The following is a 19,281-nucleotide window of genomic DNA, read 5'->3' as shown; positions in this document are numbered from 1 at the left end:
CAACCCATTTTATCCCTACAATACCGCTTTTGTTGTAAAAATTTAGTAAGGAGTGTATGATTCACAAAAGATATTAACTTGTATACAGATTTTATAATTACAGTTTACAAATATGACTATGCGTTTAATAATAAAATAGAAAACCTATTTTATCCCTACAACACTGCTCTAATTTGAAGAAAGTAACAAGAATTGTTTGTTTCACAAAATAGTAACTTTTGAGGTTTTGCAATAATAAAATAATTTGATTAAAATAAAGCAAATATTCTCTCGTAACCTGCGTAATGAATTAAATAGCCTATTAACAAGTTTTTGACTAACAAAAACCATTATTATTGTGTTATCATGTATCATATTTTTGTAAGAACATTTATTGTGTCCAATTAACAATGGTCAGTTTTGTAAAGTGAATGAGTTTAAAGTAAATAGCTTCTTAAACAGCATACCTATGTAAGTTACCTGAAAGTAAAAAAATACGTCTAATAACACTTGTAATCATGTATTTGCACTTTTACTCAACGCTTATACTGTTTACTGACAAGACGGTAAATACAAAATATGGTAAGTGGTGATCAACTCATTCGCCTATTGGGTCTGATTATGATTATAGTGTCCAATAGAAATTGATCACCACTTACCATATTGTATATGTATTTACCGTTTTGTGAGTCAACGTTATAAGTGTAAATATATTATTGCAAGTGTTATTAGACGAATTTTGTGTACTTTCAGGTAACATATTATGTCTTGGAGACAGACACATTGCAAAATAAATCATAAGAATACTTATAATTTATACTTTTTTACTTATAAATTATAAGGTCAGAAAATTTTGATTAAAGTGTAAAGTCTTTAGTATAAAAATATTATAAACCTTGACCGATAACTAGATACTAATTTTCTGCAGGAAAAAGTAATGTTAAAGAGCAAACAATTTTCCCAACTCTAAATTCAAAATGTTACATAGGCTATCTACTAATTTTGTTAAACATAATTTGTGTAAAAGCTATTGACTAGCCGTATGTATTACTCGACAAGCCTCTCAAAGCTTTTGCATGATAAAGGAAATTTTCCGATGACAGTAACAGAATTTGATTTGAAATTGAATCGCTTCGAATATAATTTCTCCTTTAAAATCCCTAAAAGCTTGTAAATGGATGACCGGCAAAAGTGATCCTGTGATTGGATTTGTGTGCGATCTGAATATTCTTCCCCTAGCATTAACTACAAATGGATCACACAGAGTTATAACGTTCACAAAGAAAATCTATTTTTGAATTATTAATTTTTTATTTACTTGAATGCTTCCACAAAGCACCTAATATCAGAATACACGTTGTGAGTTGTAAAATAATCTTTCCCACACTCACTATTAAAATATATCTTTCTCAGTTATTAAATCAAAACATTTTTTCGATTCTTAATGTTAAAACATTTACCACTAACTTTGTCAGTTGTCCTCGATCCGCATGCCCTACTTTCTAATAGATAATATATAGAATATATTCGGGCGATTTTTTAAACCTATTATAATACGATGTTGTTACATAAAAATATTTTCCATTCCAATCTGGAATTAAAATAAGGAAATCAGTGTAATTGTCTTAATCATTATTTTGAAAACTGGCAATGATACACGTGGAATTATTAAGTTAAAATATTTTGTTATTTATCTGTTTCTTAGATTTGTTAATATTTATCATAGAGTAAATCCTGCTCCCCACTAGGTGTGGTTCAGGGTTTTTATATAAATTCATTGGCGAACCTCATAATAGGCACGCATTGTACGGCGAATACCTTTTTGTTGTCGTATTCCGCCTTTGCAAAGTCCTTGTTTCGATTTCCTACTGATAGTGGAGTCCACTTCATAGCATCATAAATAATACCTTAAAAATGATAACCAAAGAATGATAAATATATATTTTTGTTTTCAAATAATCCAAGGGGATATATGAGGGTGTATATTTGTTAAACTAAATGATAAAAAATATTGTTCTAGCCAACAATTTGCATATTTTATATAAATTTGTTTACGTCTTTTCACCTTTCCTCATACTATAAGTAGTAGTCTTTACCACTAATTTCCATATGTATTTTTATTCTGATTAAATTTAAAGAGGCATAATGTTGTATTTTTCAATTCTAAAATTATTAATAAATACCAAAGAAAAAAATATTCATCTTCGGGTGGGTAAACTATTTATATGACAGTGTCTTGACTGTTACAAACAACCAACCATCTAACTCATTTCCTCTAAATGTTCAAAGTAAAACATTACCAGCAACCAAGACCAAAATTTCTCGACTTTTAAGCACAGGGGGACAATATGCCGTTGCTTTTAGATTTTAAACATATGCAAACTAAACAAACAAGTCACGATCGGAGTTTTATCGTTGGGACGTAACGATACGTTTATAGAACTATTAACTAACAACGCACCGCGATAATGGGCCCCATTAACTAAGCTGAGGTAGTTAGCCTCAAGTTAACAGCAATAAAACTCTAAATATGGGCAACGTGTGACCATAATTGGTTCGATAAGAAATTTATACTTTACACAGTTTTTACGGTTTAATGAAAATCGTGTTAAAATTAAATTATGTTTCTGATAAGTTAACAATCATGTACATTAAAGTAAAATAGTTTAAACTTCGGAATTTAAATATAAACAATACCTTACTTGCGTTTTTGGTATGCTAGATTAAGTAGGAAGTAACATAATAGGATCTATAAACTTTAACATCGTGATGCCTGTTTAAACCTTTTTACCTGTTTAAACCGATTCTACTACTACATACAGACTTCGGTATTAGATCATCAAACGTGAGGTAGAAATACTATCCATTTCCCATTTGCTACGTTTTCCTTGTAGCCAACATAAAAAAAACAGCTTAGTTTGATTGAGGCACCGAAAGTTTGGGCTACTTTAAAATGCTTTTTCCTTTTTTACACCAACAAAACCTCCTTCCTTTTCCTTTTTTTGTTTTATCAATGATCTTCTTAGTCATACTAAACTCAAAGAATAACTTATTTAAGTGTCTTTCATGTCCTCATTTCCTTATTAAATCATACTAAAAAAACTTTATGAAAAATATAAATTCATCAATAGTACGTTCCATGAGGATAAGAAATTCTTTTAAACTATTTTCTCTCCTAGTAAAAATCAGCTGATCCGTACAGGTGGCACGCCACTTCAGAATCCAAAGTAAATACGACAAACGATAACCATCCTACCATTACTTTGAAATAATTAAAAGCCATGGTATTATCTTATATAATTAAGTAAATTTACATCACAGTTCAATCTATAAAATTACTACTTTGGCGTTTCAGATATTTGCAACACATACAAGAGTTCTGCAAACACTTCACCAGTCTCAGTTATGGCAATCTGTAATTACAAGAAACACTTAGCATTCGATTAAATTACATGTTTTCAACAACTATACTTTGTTAACAAAACCAATCATACACACATTTAAGTTGTACATGATACATTTATATGATGAGATCTGCTACCTTGAACAAAATTGTGTGATCCGCACTTACCTAAACAGTATGTTTTAGGTGTAACGTGTCATCCTAGAATTTTAAAAGCAAAAGGTTCGTAATCTTAAAAGCTACTGCGTCATGGTTAATCTATGAATATAAGCGAGGATCTAAGTGTTCAAATCCAACCAATCACCAAATGATGGCTTTTAGTTCTACAATGATAGTGATCATACGGGTAGGGGCCCACCTTATATTTTACTTCCGGCTATCTAGTGTAGAGTATAAAAAGAACGCGTGTCTCTGCTAAGAAGAATCCTTTTTATATTTTAAAACTCTTTTCAATGACATAGTAACTGTATACTGGCATCTTTTGTCAAAAACTACAATGACTATCAGTAAGAATATCGTCAACAAATTTATATTTCACTATAAATTGAATTGCTAAAATATCAATTGAAAGTCGGATTAGTAAAATTGAACGAATGTGTTTCCCAAGTAATGAGTATCTAATCCAAACAGAAATTAGTAGAAATAAAACTGTCTTTAGTATCGGGCAAAGCTTTAGCTCGCTTAAGCACCTTCGGGATTCCAATTTCCAATAAAATCTTGACTTACACCCTAATTGCGTGCTCAGTCAAATCCTGGTCATTTATGTTTTACATGGCTTTAAAAATCAACTAAGCCTGTATCAATTTTTATAACGTTATGTTTAACGACTTTTGATAAGTCTTGTTATAAATTTGCATAGGGAAAAACTTCGAATTACCTAATTTTCACACAGCTACAGCTGTAATTGGCTTACTGAGGGATTCAGGTGAAGTAATGTATACTTAATTTTTACAATCATAAAAACATTTTCTCCTAAAAATATAAATTCTTCATCTGGGGTTTTTTATCGTAATATTACCTTGTTCTTTGACCAGATACAATCAAGTTTCTCTCTATTATTGCTCTAAAATAGGAGGAAACATTCAAAGATATTGTTCAAAGGTTTATTGAAGACATTTTCCATAACCTGGACCTTTTTGTGTTTCGTGATGGGGGTTTTGTTTTTGTATGTTGTATGACTTGACTGCGTTACAGTGCATATAGCCTATTTGACCACTACTAACTGTATGTATTTCATCTAAAGTTGGAATTTTGTGTATTGTTGGTTAAGTTTTTTTCACCTGAGGACGGGATCAGATTCCAGATCCCAAAACGTTGTGTATTTCTTTTTTCTACTGTGATGGAAAATGTCCGCAATCAACCTTTTGAACAACATTAACTCACCATCACCAACAATGAACTTCAAACAGGGAAATCAAAGATATATATCATCTTTCTTAACAATAATAATGATTCAACAAATGCAATCAAATATTTGTAGTCCTCTCTCGTACAAAAAATAGCTCTGGCATTTCGTCTTTCAACTCAAAATATTTTCCAAAAAATCCTTCATTTTAACACAAATATGAAAATATGTAATTGTAGAGTATAATATAAATTGCATCCAATAAAATTTTTTTTTTACTTTTTATGTTTTTAGCGAATTTCCCTATAGGGAAGTAGCTATTACCGTAGGTCTCATGGTAAGACCTAAGCCCGGGACCGATTTACTTTTTCATTTTGATGTCCCCAGAGGCCAAAAACACCATTCGTTCAAATTTTTATATATCTATATATATATATATATATATATATATATATATATATATGTGTGTGTGTGTGTGTGTGTGTGTCCATCCGCACGATAACTTGAGTAATTTTTGTCCGATTTTGATAAAATTTGGTTTGAAGGTGTAAGGCGGGATAAAGTTGAATGAGTTCGCGAACCAGCATGATCGGACTATGGGAACGGGGGTTTATGGGGGGTTTTATGGTGTAAAAATAGGTTTTTCCCATTTTTGACCCTAAAAACACAACATTTCACAATTTCTTTTTAAACCATTTTGTAGAGCTTAAAAAAACAAATAATTTAGTATATTGAAGCGTTATTATGCGCCTAATTGTTACGGAGAAAATTCAAAAAAATTGTAATTTTAAAATTCCCATGTTATTCTTATGGAGAATAAGTCAACTGTTGTAGTTTGCTTGTTTATGAACATACTAGCTGTACCCGCGGGCTTTGCCCCGCTTAACTTCATAAGTATTCGCATGGCTCAATCACGTCCTGGTTGAAATTCGTTCGCTACGCTCACTCACCTTCAGGTTGGAAATCGTTCGCTGCGCTCACTTGTTTTCAGGTTAGCTCGTTCGCCACGCTTACTCGCCTCCAGGTTGATGTTCGTTCGCTACGCTCACTCACCAATACATTAATTTCTTACTAAACCGCAGTACCTTTTAATATTTTACATAAAAAAAACTTGTTTACCCTCCCTGTTGCAGCAAACCTAAGTACTCATTAAACTAATTCTGTTTAAATAGGGAATAAATGTGATATTTTTAAGGAGACATTTTAGTTTAAATCCAATGAGGCAAATGGGAATTCGCTAAGTCTGCAGGTTTGCTGCGGCGGGGGTATTTGCATTTTAGGGTGAGCAGAAACTTAATTTTTTTATTCGTTTGGAGCCCAGTGTTAAGCGAATTCATTCATTGTTTAGGGTTTTGTTATTGGTATTTTACTTTAGTAAAGGGTTTAATTTTGAAGAATACAATAAAAGATCATATAAATGGTATATACTGTATATAGGGCGTTCAAATATTAAAGGATCCCAGGATAGAACCAGCTTGTGGATTCATTTGGAATAATCTTTCCGCTTTTATATTGGGAGGATTACGAATATTAATCCAAACCAATTGAACCAGTAATTTACATTGGTAAAATGTAAAGATTTAAATCCATATTTTTGGTTTAAATTTTTATTTCTATTTGTATTGAGGTTGATTAATGTATTGATCTCGTATTAATAATGTTTTTTTATATACAAATCTTTGAAAATATGAATTAAATAGTTGAAGTAAATATTAATAATGGTAAATCTAATAATCTTATTATTTGAAAATCTTTAAAAATAATTTTAGAAATGATGTATTAAGTTAATTTGTAGCGTTTAGTTATACGGTATAACGGGAAAATTGATGTGTCTTTTCTAACATACTGTATGTTTAAAAAAATACCATATGCTATGTTTAATAAGTTAACTTTGTTTTTGTAGGTTTGCTAGCCATCTTTCAGCCTTAGACAACTGATCCTTCACTACTACTCTAATCTTCTTTAAATCAGTCAAACGTTCAGTGTTACTTTAGTCACTCATATTAAAAAATAAATTGTAATAAATAGAATGTAAAAAAAAAATAAAAACTGGTTTTCCTCGTCGCGAAACTGTTACATATTAAATAAAAGATGTGTAAAATAAAATAGGTGTATTCTGAAATGAATCCTAAATAACAATGATTGTAAACAAAAATAAAGTTAACTTATTAAACATAACATACTGATATGGTTTAGTATGTTCCAATTACGCATGGTATATGAGATATGGTAACTAACACCTTATATTGAAATTATGGTTTCATATACACCAATTTCACGATTTCTTGGTGTTACTGTTTATAAATCCAAGCATAAATGGACGCAAACCTTTTCCTCGTATACTTACAAATCTAAGTACCAATTGATATTTCTACTGAGCTTAAATCTGTTTCGTTATAATACTACCCGTGTAGTAGTTGAATGTTAACTCAATTAAATACATCCTATTAGTTTGTGATATCACAGCAACGTTGGTTTTGTTTACATCAACATAGGATCTGTTGAAAAATTGCAAAATAATCTTCAAATAGTTATTAGTTGAGTCAGTTAAACTATAATGATAAGGTTTACAGCCTTTTGACTTGTTGTGCAACTCAAACAAATTTAACGCAGTTTGCAAAACTGAATGTAAATGACCCAGCGTTCAAGTAATACTCACGTTTTGGTAATGATCATAAAGTGGGATAAATTTATTTTTGGTATTGCGAAGAACAAGCGATGGCTAATAAAGGTCTTGCCATAATCATAATAATTTGTGTATGCTATTATCAACTTCATATGGTATAAAATTACATTACAAGTACTGTTGGCATTTAAAAATCTGACATTGCCAACACATGTCTATCGCTCGAATCGCAAATCGGTTAGCTACTAGAACGTGATGGTGTATCAAGTGGCGAATTAAAATGTCTTGTAACTAAAAGTGCAAAATGTAAGAAAAATTTTATCAACGGAAAAATAGTTCTAGTTAATAGTTGTTTCGAAGCGACAAATGAGGAAAATGAGTGTTGAATGGAGAAGATGTGGTTAATCAGCTATTAAAATTTATGTTCATAACAACTCATACTAAGTCAAACCTTGTCAAATAAAGTTTCCTAGTCAGGCCTATGCATGGGACTATATATTAGGAATAAGTACTATTGACATTTTACAGTTTGAAAATCTAAATTTATTCAAAATAAATCTAAATGTGTGATGAAGTTTTAGTTTCATTATATTGACAAATGAATAATGCAGACTGTAGGTTAATGCATACCAAATTACTTGCCACGGGCTTCTTTTGATTAAAACTGCGTGATTCGAAAGCAAGTCGATAACGAATAAAGAGAACATTTATTTTTAAATTGGATTGCATGATGGTTTTGTTCTATTATTTGATTAGTATTTTAGTTTATATAGGTAAATATTATTCTTGTATAATTTAATTTTACAATAAACATTACAATAATACTAGAAATATTGTATTTAACATTTTATTATCGTTGACAACAAACACTTACACTATAAACAATTAGTCATGAAATACAATATCGGGAAAAATTACCTTTTTTTTGTTTATATTATAAGTTATCAAATACGTATAAAACATATTTTATTTAAAGTCCCATCGTAACCATGATTATCTTGTTGAAAATAGCGTTCATCAATCGTTTCTAAATTCTGTACGCAACCTGAAGTAACGGACGTTGAGATAATCTATCAACAGCTTTTTACCAGATAAACCTATTGCAAAATTGTGTACACGAATGTATAAACAAATATTCAAAGAAAGGATATGTGTTGTTAAGAAAAAGTATGTGGTGAAGTTTAAGATATGAGGTAATGTTTAGAGGTTTTTAAGGTTTTTTGTCTTTATAGATTAATAAAACACGGGTATGCTCTTTCCGGGATGGTGCGGGGTTGTTGTCAATGGACACCGTGTGCAGGGCGCATACTTGTAGCAGCCTCATCCACTGGGTCTTGGTTCAGCAAGAGCTTAAGTACTTGGTGGAAAACTTGTGGCACACGTAGGGAGGTGACTTGACGCGAGACCCGGACCTAAAACGGCTGGGGGTCCTGGCTTTTAAAAGAAATTTAAACAAAATAATTGTATATATATATTTTAATTTTATAACACATACTATCCTTTACAATTTATAATAGTTGTATATTATATTAAGTTAGTTATATTGACTTGAGTTACTTTGTAAAATAGTTATTTGTACCGAAAAACGCTCGAAAGTAAAATAATTTTGATTTATTTATGAATAATAATTTACCGTTGTGCCACCCGTCATCCTCTTTGAGCTAATTATTTCAGACTAGATTGTGTAAACCCACCAATGCATGTTGATTAATCTTGGTGGTTATTGTTCAACACATTGTGTAATTCTGGGTCGTGCAGTTGTATTTGTTATATTGAAATAATAAAGATTTATTTGAAAATACTATTCAGTGTTTTTGTTTGATAATATCCATGGCAAATCTTTCTCTTTGGCTTGAAAACTAAAACCCTTGTGATTCCCAGACAAAAATTTGGAAGTGAAAAAGTCTAACAAGTTACAAGTTGGAATATCGAGCCTGGTTGTTCGACAAATGATGGACATTTTTAGAACCGCAACGCTACTACAAGAATATAAACTAAGACCAGTCTGAAGGCTAATCATTTTTAACTTTCCGTTAAAGAATAAAACTTACGTTAGCACTGAAAACTTTCACAAGCTTGGTAAAACTGTTATGTCTCTTTTCTTAGATTTTGCAAGTGAGTAGTTATATATTATTGGAAATTTCAGAAAAAAAAATTCCTCATTAACATACATCTTAAAACAAAATATCCCCGCCATAGCAAACCTGCAGACTGAGCGAATTTCTATTTTCCTCATTGGATTTTTATTGAAATATATTAAAATAACACCAGAAGTAACGAGTACCTAGGGATGCTGCTACAGGGAGGGTAATATATATTTTTTATATTAATAACTTAGTATTTAATAAACAAATATTACGAGTATGATCAAAATATACCAAAATTTATATACTCAGATACAGTATTTATAATTAAAATAAATTATTTAAGTTTAGTTTGTTTTTCTAATATATGACTAAATAAATGTTTGATATTTTTGAAAACCACAGATAGCTCAACAATAGACAGGTTGGTTGGTTTCCAGAACAACGTGTGAGGATTTTTCCGCTCAGTGTCCGACAACAATACATGTTCTAATCCTTTGTTTAGACCTCCGCAGTCCCATTGTATATTGTCCACAATCCTGTGTACAATTCCCTGTACACTATACAGCGTTGCGGCCACCTTTCATCTTTTGTCTTACATGATTCACAACTGTTTTGATATTTATGCTACATTCTCGTTTTATAAAAAAGACAATGTTGTTTTTATTAAACTCTCCAGCTAATTCAAACTAGTACGTTTATATTCTAACTTTTTTGTATAAAGTGTATTTTAATTACAATTAATATTAATGCAATTAAAAGTTGGTTTGAAAATCTTAATAGTTGGCACAAGAAATCCTGGGATGAAAGTGTAGAGTTGATATGTCTGATGTGTAATAAAATTACCATGTAGTATTATGTAATTAAACTATTTAAGTTATTTAAACAATTAAGCTAAAAGTGATAATTAATGCTATATATTACAGATAAAGCTAGTTTTTATGTAACACCAAAATAGTCAAATTTATTACATTCAACCATATAAAACAAAATAAAACTTTAAATTTAAAAACTGATTTCAAGAAAATAACAAATACATTGATTAAATCAGATTGCTAACAAAATTATCTTAATGCACCTAAAAATTACTTTTGTTAAATTAAATTCAATTTTTTTAATATACAATTACCAATGTTTTACAATAAGCTTTGTATAATTTCTCATATTTTGATACAGCATCACTATTATGAGAATTTCATCAAAAAGCTGCGCTAGGCTAATAATATGTTATTCATTAATCATAAGGGTAAGTTATTTGCTTGTCAAATATGCATCAACCTGAAGTATTATTACTTCGCTTTTGCTGTAGAATTAAGTCCAAGCTGTCAAAAGTTTTTAATACACGCTAACTAACTAAAGTAAGGGGAGTTTAGGTAACATATGAAAACATTAATTAACTAATGGTTTGCCACCTTTTAATGGTCCTGAGGTAACGTCTTTGTTTGTTACAATGGTTACAGTATTTTTATAACGTAAAATGAAATATATTTAGAAAGTTCATCACACATTGCCAGACCCAAGTATATATATTTATAAAATTATCGACGGAAAATATTTGAGACATAGACTCAGCTATACAATCTTAGATAACACTATCCATAGAGAGCATCACAGAAAATCAGTATGCTTTTTAAAATATGAAATGCCAAGATGGAGCACTGAACTGTGCGGTTTACTTTTAGAAGATTTTTGACAGATTTGAAGAAAAAGTAAAAGTTGACGAACTAAAACTAGCAGAGTGTAAATAGGATATGTGAGTTATAAACCCTTTCTTTATTCAACTCTTGTGTTGAACTTGTGGTTAAAACTGTGAGTTACATACACAATTTCAAGAAAATTTGAGACGTGAATACTCTTTTGTTAATTTAAAATTTCGAACTGAATCATCTTATCTCAATTCTTTTGGTTTGTATTAGATACATACGACAATTAAGTTATGACCTATTATTATTTTTATATATCAAATTTAAATAAGCCTTCTTTATACAATCAGCTTTTTAAGCAAACTATTTATTCAGGTGAACTCTTTAGTATAAAACAAAATTGTTATAGCCTTAGAGCTGAATTTGAATATAACAAAATAAACCGATTCGCCTATTGGGTCTCATGATGATTGGAGTGTCCAAACGAAATCGATCACCACTTGCAATCTTTTATATGTATTTACCATCTTGTCCACTTGCCATCTTTTATATGTATACGCTGTATTATGAGTAAACAGTATAAGTGTAAATATATTATACAGTATGTGTTATTTAACTATTTTTGTGCTTTCAAGAAGTATACAAGATGTTGTAGGTGCTTTCATCGAATAGCTTGAAAAATGTGAAGCAAAACTAAAAGATTATTATAACAGAATGTTCAACAATTTTAATGTACAGTGCTAAACTTCAAGAGAATCTCGATTCTTTACGTCGTAGGAAGTCGGATACACTTCTGGGGCGTTGTTTTATGGAAACTTCTAAAAGCCATGAACCCAGGAAAGGAAACGTTACAAGTTTCAATCCAAACATTTTCGTAAAGTTGAGGAAGAAAATAAAGTGGATGACAGAATATAAATAGGTTTGAACACATTCTCAGTTATAAATCTTTACTTTAGTCAACTCAAGTTTTGAACTCGTGAAAATACTCTACGCATACTGTTGACTTTTGGATAAACGTTCAACCTAATTAACGTTATAATATAATTATATTATCTTGATAGGTTCAAAATTGTATTGATAGGTTATCTATTTACTGCTGAATGCAAAAAATATTAAATCATTGAGTGCAAACATAATTACTAAAAATTTCCATTATATAATCTGAAAATACTGTATGACCTATATTAGAGTTTTTTTATCTTTCAGTAACTGGTAATATGATACTTAGCACCGCATTGTTGGGTATAAATAGATTCATTCCATTAGCGTTAAACAGCCAGAAGTGTCTCAAGGGAAATAAGAGGCTGAATACATCTGCTTGGCGCTAAATCAATCAGACTATCTCAGGCGCGAAACTGAACATAATGGCGATGTTATCTTCGAATTTATTACTTGAATAAACATATATATATATATATTCTACTATAATAACTTTAGATAAGCTTGAAAGAATACCTTCAGTGTTATATATAAACACTGAAGGTACTCTTTCAAGCTTATCTAAAGTTACTATAGTAATTAACTGTAAAACTGTTTCCAACTCTTCACGAAGTATTTTAAGACAGTTATTTTCAGAGTTGCACTTTGTATATAAAAACGAATCTTAATCTAATGATACTAAACAATGCAATGTTTGGGGCAAATTGAGTCTAGTGATAATACAGTGAATATTTTGACACTGGGTTCAAATGAGATCGTTAAACACCTACTTAAGCAACGTGATACAGAATAATTCAGTAGAGCCTCTCTAGCTTTACGTGCGCCTATTTATAAATCAGTAAAGCAAAGACTTTATATAGAAATCCATCTTTTACAATATATAGGATGGCTAAATCGAATTTAATTATTACCATTGCTTGTAGAAACACTAGTGATATGAATTAAAGACTTCCTATATTTCCATTTCATAAAAAATGTATATAACCTAGATTTTGATTTTGATTTACTCTAACAAATTACACAGTTATACCAGATAGGTCCAAGTCTCGTTCTGTCCCATTAACCTATATATCAATACTATAAGGACACATATGAAGTGAATGGTGTGTTTAAGTAATAATAAGAGATACAGATGGATACTTAAAAACTAACATTGTTACCTTTTGCATTTAATTTTGATAGCCTAATTAAATGGTTTTTTTAATAATTAATTTAAAAATTATTTAAAATATTAACCAAATTGTCAATCCTATATCAGTTTATTACTGATCATAAGTATTTATTCCATTCCATAAATAATTTTTTAACTTGGTTATCATAAATTTCACTGTGAGTAGAAACATATGTTTTCCTTTTGATGCATTTTGAATTAGAAGAAATACAATCTCGCTGAAAGAAACAGTAAAAACATGTAACATTGTTTCTGTTTGTTTACAGGGGAGGGCCTCCTAACGATTACTGGCCTTTGTGGCAGTATAAATGTTTTTGTAACAACAAAACCTCTTTTTGTCTTGAAACGAGCATTATTTTTCTTACAGAATAACTAATAATAAAACAATCGAAAGAAATACAAGATTCTAGCAAAGATATATTTTCACACTTGAAAATAAATAAGTGTATAACCACGAAAGTAGTTTAAAAAGTAAATAAAAAACATGCATTAACCTTGATAATTTTACTGATATTCATCACTGGTTTATTGTATATTGACTAATATTCGTAATCCTTTCAATATAAAACAGAAATATTATTCCAAATCATTTCCCACAGTTCTAATCCTACAGTACTCCCTTATAATTTGAAAGCTTAGTTTCCGCCCTCCTTATATAACTATTAATTGTATTTTTGGATTCAAACTTTTGTTATAATATAATACTAATCACAAAACCCTAAAATACTGTATTTGGCTTCAAAATAGGTTTATTTATCAGTAAATAATTATAAGTTATACTATACTACTACCTATAAATAGCTTTATTTTCACAGTTTTTATAACAGGATATTTTTGTGGGCTTACATGCTTTTTTAATATACATGAGCTTATTCCTAGTGCAATAAGGACTGAGATAGCTTAATTCTATTAATCGTTTTTTACAAATTACTTAACTATAATAACTTTTAATGCTCTTCCTAAAATGTTGACCAAACATTGCCAATGCATTGCAATTCGTTCACAAAATCGTAATCATTTCACCGTTAAAAAATAAAGACCGATATATGTGGTAATAAAGTGATAATTTGTGGATAATTTTAAAAGGTGATATTATTAATAAATGTGTATCCCTAAGTGAGTCAGTTACGCTTTTTGCTTTATATTATCCACATCATTTGCAATTTTGATGTTAGTTTTTATATGAAGGATTAATGCAAGATACTATGAATATCGATACCATCTTGATTGAATTGTAATGCCATATAAAATATAAATGACCAGTATTTTACTGAGCGCGCAATTAGAAGGGCGTAAGTCAAGATTTTATTGGAAATCAGAATCCCGAGGGGGCTTGAACGATCCAAAGCTTTGTCCGATACTAAACTGAGTTTTATTTCTAGTAATTTGTTTTTGGATTAAAAACTCATTAATATAATACAACCTAATGGTAAACTCAATTTTTACTAATCCAAAATGAAACTTATACTTTAAGAACTTGATTCGTTCCAAAATTATATGCTGGCAGACGGGTCGCTTGTTGAAGATATTTTTATAGAAAGTCCTGATTTAAAAAGTCCTGGTTTTTTATTTCTTTTAGAATGGTTGAGTGGAATGATCCCAAGTTTTGTACAGGCACCAAATTGAAAAATATATATTAGTTGCATTGTTTTAAGATTCTTTTTAGCTGAAAAACCTATCCTTTCTATTTCTAACAGATACTAAATTGAACTACAGTCTGAGGCTGGCTCCAATGCTTAGAGTCATGACATTATTGCACACCTAAAGGCAATCGGTGATATCGGGAATTGATTGACAGGGGTTCCTCGCTCCCAATTCTAAAATCTCTATAAAGTCATATTTGTTCTTGATCGTTAATTTCAAAATTATTATTTATTGTAAGTACTTGTGATTTTTTCCTTCAAAAAACCTTATCCAACTAACTTTTAAGATTTGAAGATGGTGTGTTTCACTTAATAACTCCATGACACAAAATATATTAGTAAACGGACGGTAAATGATACTTTTTATAACCCATAACAAATTATTTAATTTCTCACATACTCCTAGCTAAATGATGATTGTTTGTGTTTCCTTCATAAAGCAAAACTGTGTATAACGTGTTATTTAATCAAATTCTGAGAGTTGCTTGTAATTACAGATTGCTATCACCGAGACTGGTGAAGTGTTTGCAGAACTCTTGTATGTGTTGTAAACGTCAGAGATACCAAAGTGGTTTTGTCATAGATTGAATTAGCAATGTAAATAAATTACTTGATTTTATGTAATTGGTGGTTACATAATATAATTAACTGTAATTAGTTAGGGCCCTGCTATCTGTTCAGGTCAGCTGTTACTAGATATTTACTCTAACCAAAATACCACAGTTGGAATTGGTGCTCACGGTTCATTCACTATTTTTTTTTTTTTTTTTTTTTTTTTGTATATGGGGACTTTGTTGTAGGTATAGTTTTTTTATATATGCCACCGTTTAATTTGGCATGGATAAGATGTGGTGTTGAAAAGAACACTGTATTTTCAGCATAGTAATGTATCTTAAAAAGGCCTGTCAGTGGCAGTAAATGCAGTTGAAAATGTTCATTAGAATACAGGGTAGTAATAACAAAAAAGTTCGTATAAACATAGGTAAAAATTTCGTATAGCTGATAGCCGCCATTTTTTACGAAACAATTTATATCTCAAAAATTATTCAAGCTATGGAAACCAAACTTTCCGCATATACTTATTGTGTCAAAATTAACAAAAATAGGTTATGTTATTTTCTTTTAAATTTAGAAAATTACGGCCATTGAAAATCTTTAAACTTAAATTATTAAAATATGGAAGATTTAATGAAAAAATGCTAAATATTAATTTTATTTGGCGTTTTTTATTTCTTATCAAACGATACCAAGTTCAAAAAGATCGAATAAAAAATAGCTGAAATATCATGATTTTTTGTTGTTAAATGGGGTCGAATAAGGTTAAGCTAGCCAGGTGTGCCTTATTTTACAACTGGAAATCGTGATATTTCATTTATTGTTTCATTCGATCTTTTTGAACTTGGTATTGTTTAATAGGGAATTCAAAATGCTAAATAAAAGTTTTCTTGGAAATAATTCATACAATCAGCCATATTTTAGTAGTTTGAAATTATGGATTTTAAATTACCGCCATTTTGTTAATTTGAAAAAGTGAATTATATCTGTAATGTCTTTTGACATGATAAATGTATGTGCAAAGTTTATTTTCCATAGCTTGAATAATTCTTTAGGTATAAACTGTTTCGTAAAAAAATGGCGGCTAGCGGCGTAACGAATTTTGTTGTTTAAATTTATTACTACTATCAGCCCTTGAAGTTTGTGACACCCCTTTATGAACTCCCTGTATATTTCTCCAATTTAAAGTAAAATTTTAAATCCTAATACGTAATAGATACTTTTATATCCAGCATACCTAAAACTCCAGATGATTTTTAATGGTTAAGTTTAAAAGGTAAACTCACAGATTTAGATCACTTTGTTGTAATGTGTATTATTGACTTATAAAAATTATTTTTTGTCTTTAGAATCTCCACAAATCTATAAATACAATTTTTAAATACACTATAAATACTTATCGTGCCATTTATGGTTACACGTTGACCGTATCAAACACTTTTATTGCTGTAAACTTGTGGCTAACTACTTTAGCTTAGTTAATGGGGCCCATTATCGCGGTGCTTTGTTAGTTAATCCCTCTATAAATGTATCGTTCCGTCGCAACTATAACACTCCATGCGTGACTGTTAGTTTGTTTATTTTGTTTTTTAATGATAAAACAACATGCATACACTCTCCCATTGTACCTAACAATAACAGATCAGAAGTCCTACATATATAAAATATGAAAAACTGTTTGTAGACTCTACAAAACAGTTTACATTTTTGTTAAATTAGGTCAGCCGAGAAGTGAATACAAGTATTAGCGATTCAAATTCAAACAACTTAATTATCTATTAAATTATAAAATTGCAATATAACTATGTAAATTTAGAGATATTTTTACATTCTGCCGGAACTTACATATAACTGGCAAGGACAACACATACTACCAGAAAAGAAAGCATGCACTAATAAAATTACCATTACATAAACAGGTTTTGAACATTAACTTTTTTTACATTTACTCTAACAAATATAAACGATCACAAAATCCTAAGGTCCAATTGACATCCGCCATAATTTTGTAATATTTTTTCTGACTTCATAAACTAGACTCCACTTTTGGGAGTGAATCAAGATAAGGACTATCTTTCTGGCGTTGAATGCTATACGAATAAAGTCTCTACCCAATACTGTACCCTATGACCACATTCTATGAATTTAGATGGTACGCCCGATTCATATGTCAATGTGAGAAGAACGTCCTCCAAGATAACTTAATAATCTAAAAAAAAATTAAAACTAATAATTGTTTTAAATTATTGTATCAAATTAATTCTTGAACGGTAAAAAAAAACTAGTAAAATATTTTGTACTAGATTTGCCTCCCAAATAAAAATAATAATAAAAAAGTAAAATATTTTATGGCACTACTTCAAAACTAATTAAAACTGAGAGACCTAAGGTCTCCCTCGTCATAAAATATTGAGTTTATTATTACAGTAGGTCTACAAGTGAACTATTAATTACCTATTAGACAGTAGCCTGGTAGTAATTGTAAATCATCCAATAAATATTTAAAATTTATAAATCGATTTGTACATTTTTGAATTTAATAACTAAAGAAATTATTTTGTTTAACTCTATGTAAACATGTATAGCTTAAGTTTTAATTTTTGTACACACATATTTGAAGTATAGATCCCATAGTTATTAAATTCACAAACTAAATTGCACCCTTACAATATCTCAAATTGCAAGCAACAGCGAAAACTCTGATATTGGGTACATTTCTTGAATATATAAAAAAGTATAATTATTAATTCATTTTTGAAAAGTCTTAAGCCTTACACACGAAAATCTATTGTTTTTACTTTTGAAATTTGAACCTGCGTGATCCATTTCCAGCCAATACTTGAGTTAAAGAACTTAACGATTGAACATAAATCCAATCAAAGTGTCAATTTTGTCGGTCATCCATTTACGAGCTTTAAAAGATGTAAAAGAGAAATTATATTCAAAGCGATTCAATTGCAAATCATATTTATGTTAGAGTTACCGGGAATATCCCTTTATCGAGCAAAGCTTTGGGAGGCTTGTATGAGTAGTATTTAGGGTACTTTTAAAATGATAAGCATTTACGCAAATCATGTTGAATTGATTTTCTGAAAAATAAACATGCAACAACATAAGTCTTTTATTAAAATTACACCTAAGGCTACTATTTCTTCAGTTGAATCAACAATGTTAACATTAAAATAAAGCTACTAACAAGCCATATTTAAGTGTGAGAACTAGGAAAAGTGTGGATGTTCTTATCTAAGCAAAATTAACAATCTGAATCTTGCCGGAACACACTTATCTCCATTACATTTGGTTTGGCTGCCTAATCCTAGTTTAGACTAGGTCACCAAGTTTGGCCGTTTGATTGAGATTACCTATTGGTGTTGACTAAATTGATACTACGAATGATTTGGAAATAAAATTACTTGAAATAATGTTTCACCCGTACAGTCTGGCCAACTAATGAACGATACTCCACAAAACGTTTATGTAAAAAATAAAACGTTATAAAACGCTTATCTATGTGTTTATGAAGGAGTAATATGGTGCACATTGTTTTACCTTTTTAAACTTTTAACCAACTTATATTTTATATTATGCGGTTTTTGTTGAAAATGAGAGATTAAAAATTTTAAAATTTTCGAATAGTTAACTATCACATGATTTGTAGAGGAGAGGGGTTTCAATACAGAGAAATATGTTTCTACGAATTAACAAATATTGTTTTTATGAGTTCTTAGGGTAGGTACTCAAATTGTGAGTACAAAAGTGTAAATTACAAAAGTTCTGTGTACCTACAGCTAAGCATCAGCACACTGATTTAGCCTTCTGCACACAGTTTTTGTGCAAATAGGTCCGTCCCATCAATATTAGTTTTTTTGTATTAAAATAATATGGAATTTACA

Source organism: Macrosteles quadrilineatus, unplaced genomic scaffold (assembly GCF_028750875.1).
Source record: "Macrosteles quadrilineatus isolate MER2022 unplaced genomic scaffold, UCM_ALF_1.0 Scaffold_2__2_contigs__length_208266976, whole genome shotgun sequence".
In the NCBI taxonomy this organism is placed as follows: Eukaryota; Metazoa; Arthropoda; class Insecta; order Hemiptera; family Cicadellidae; genus Macrosteles; species Macrosteles quadrilineatus.
This window is presented reverse-complemented; position numbering follows the sequence as displayed.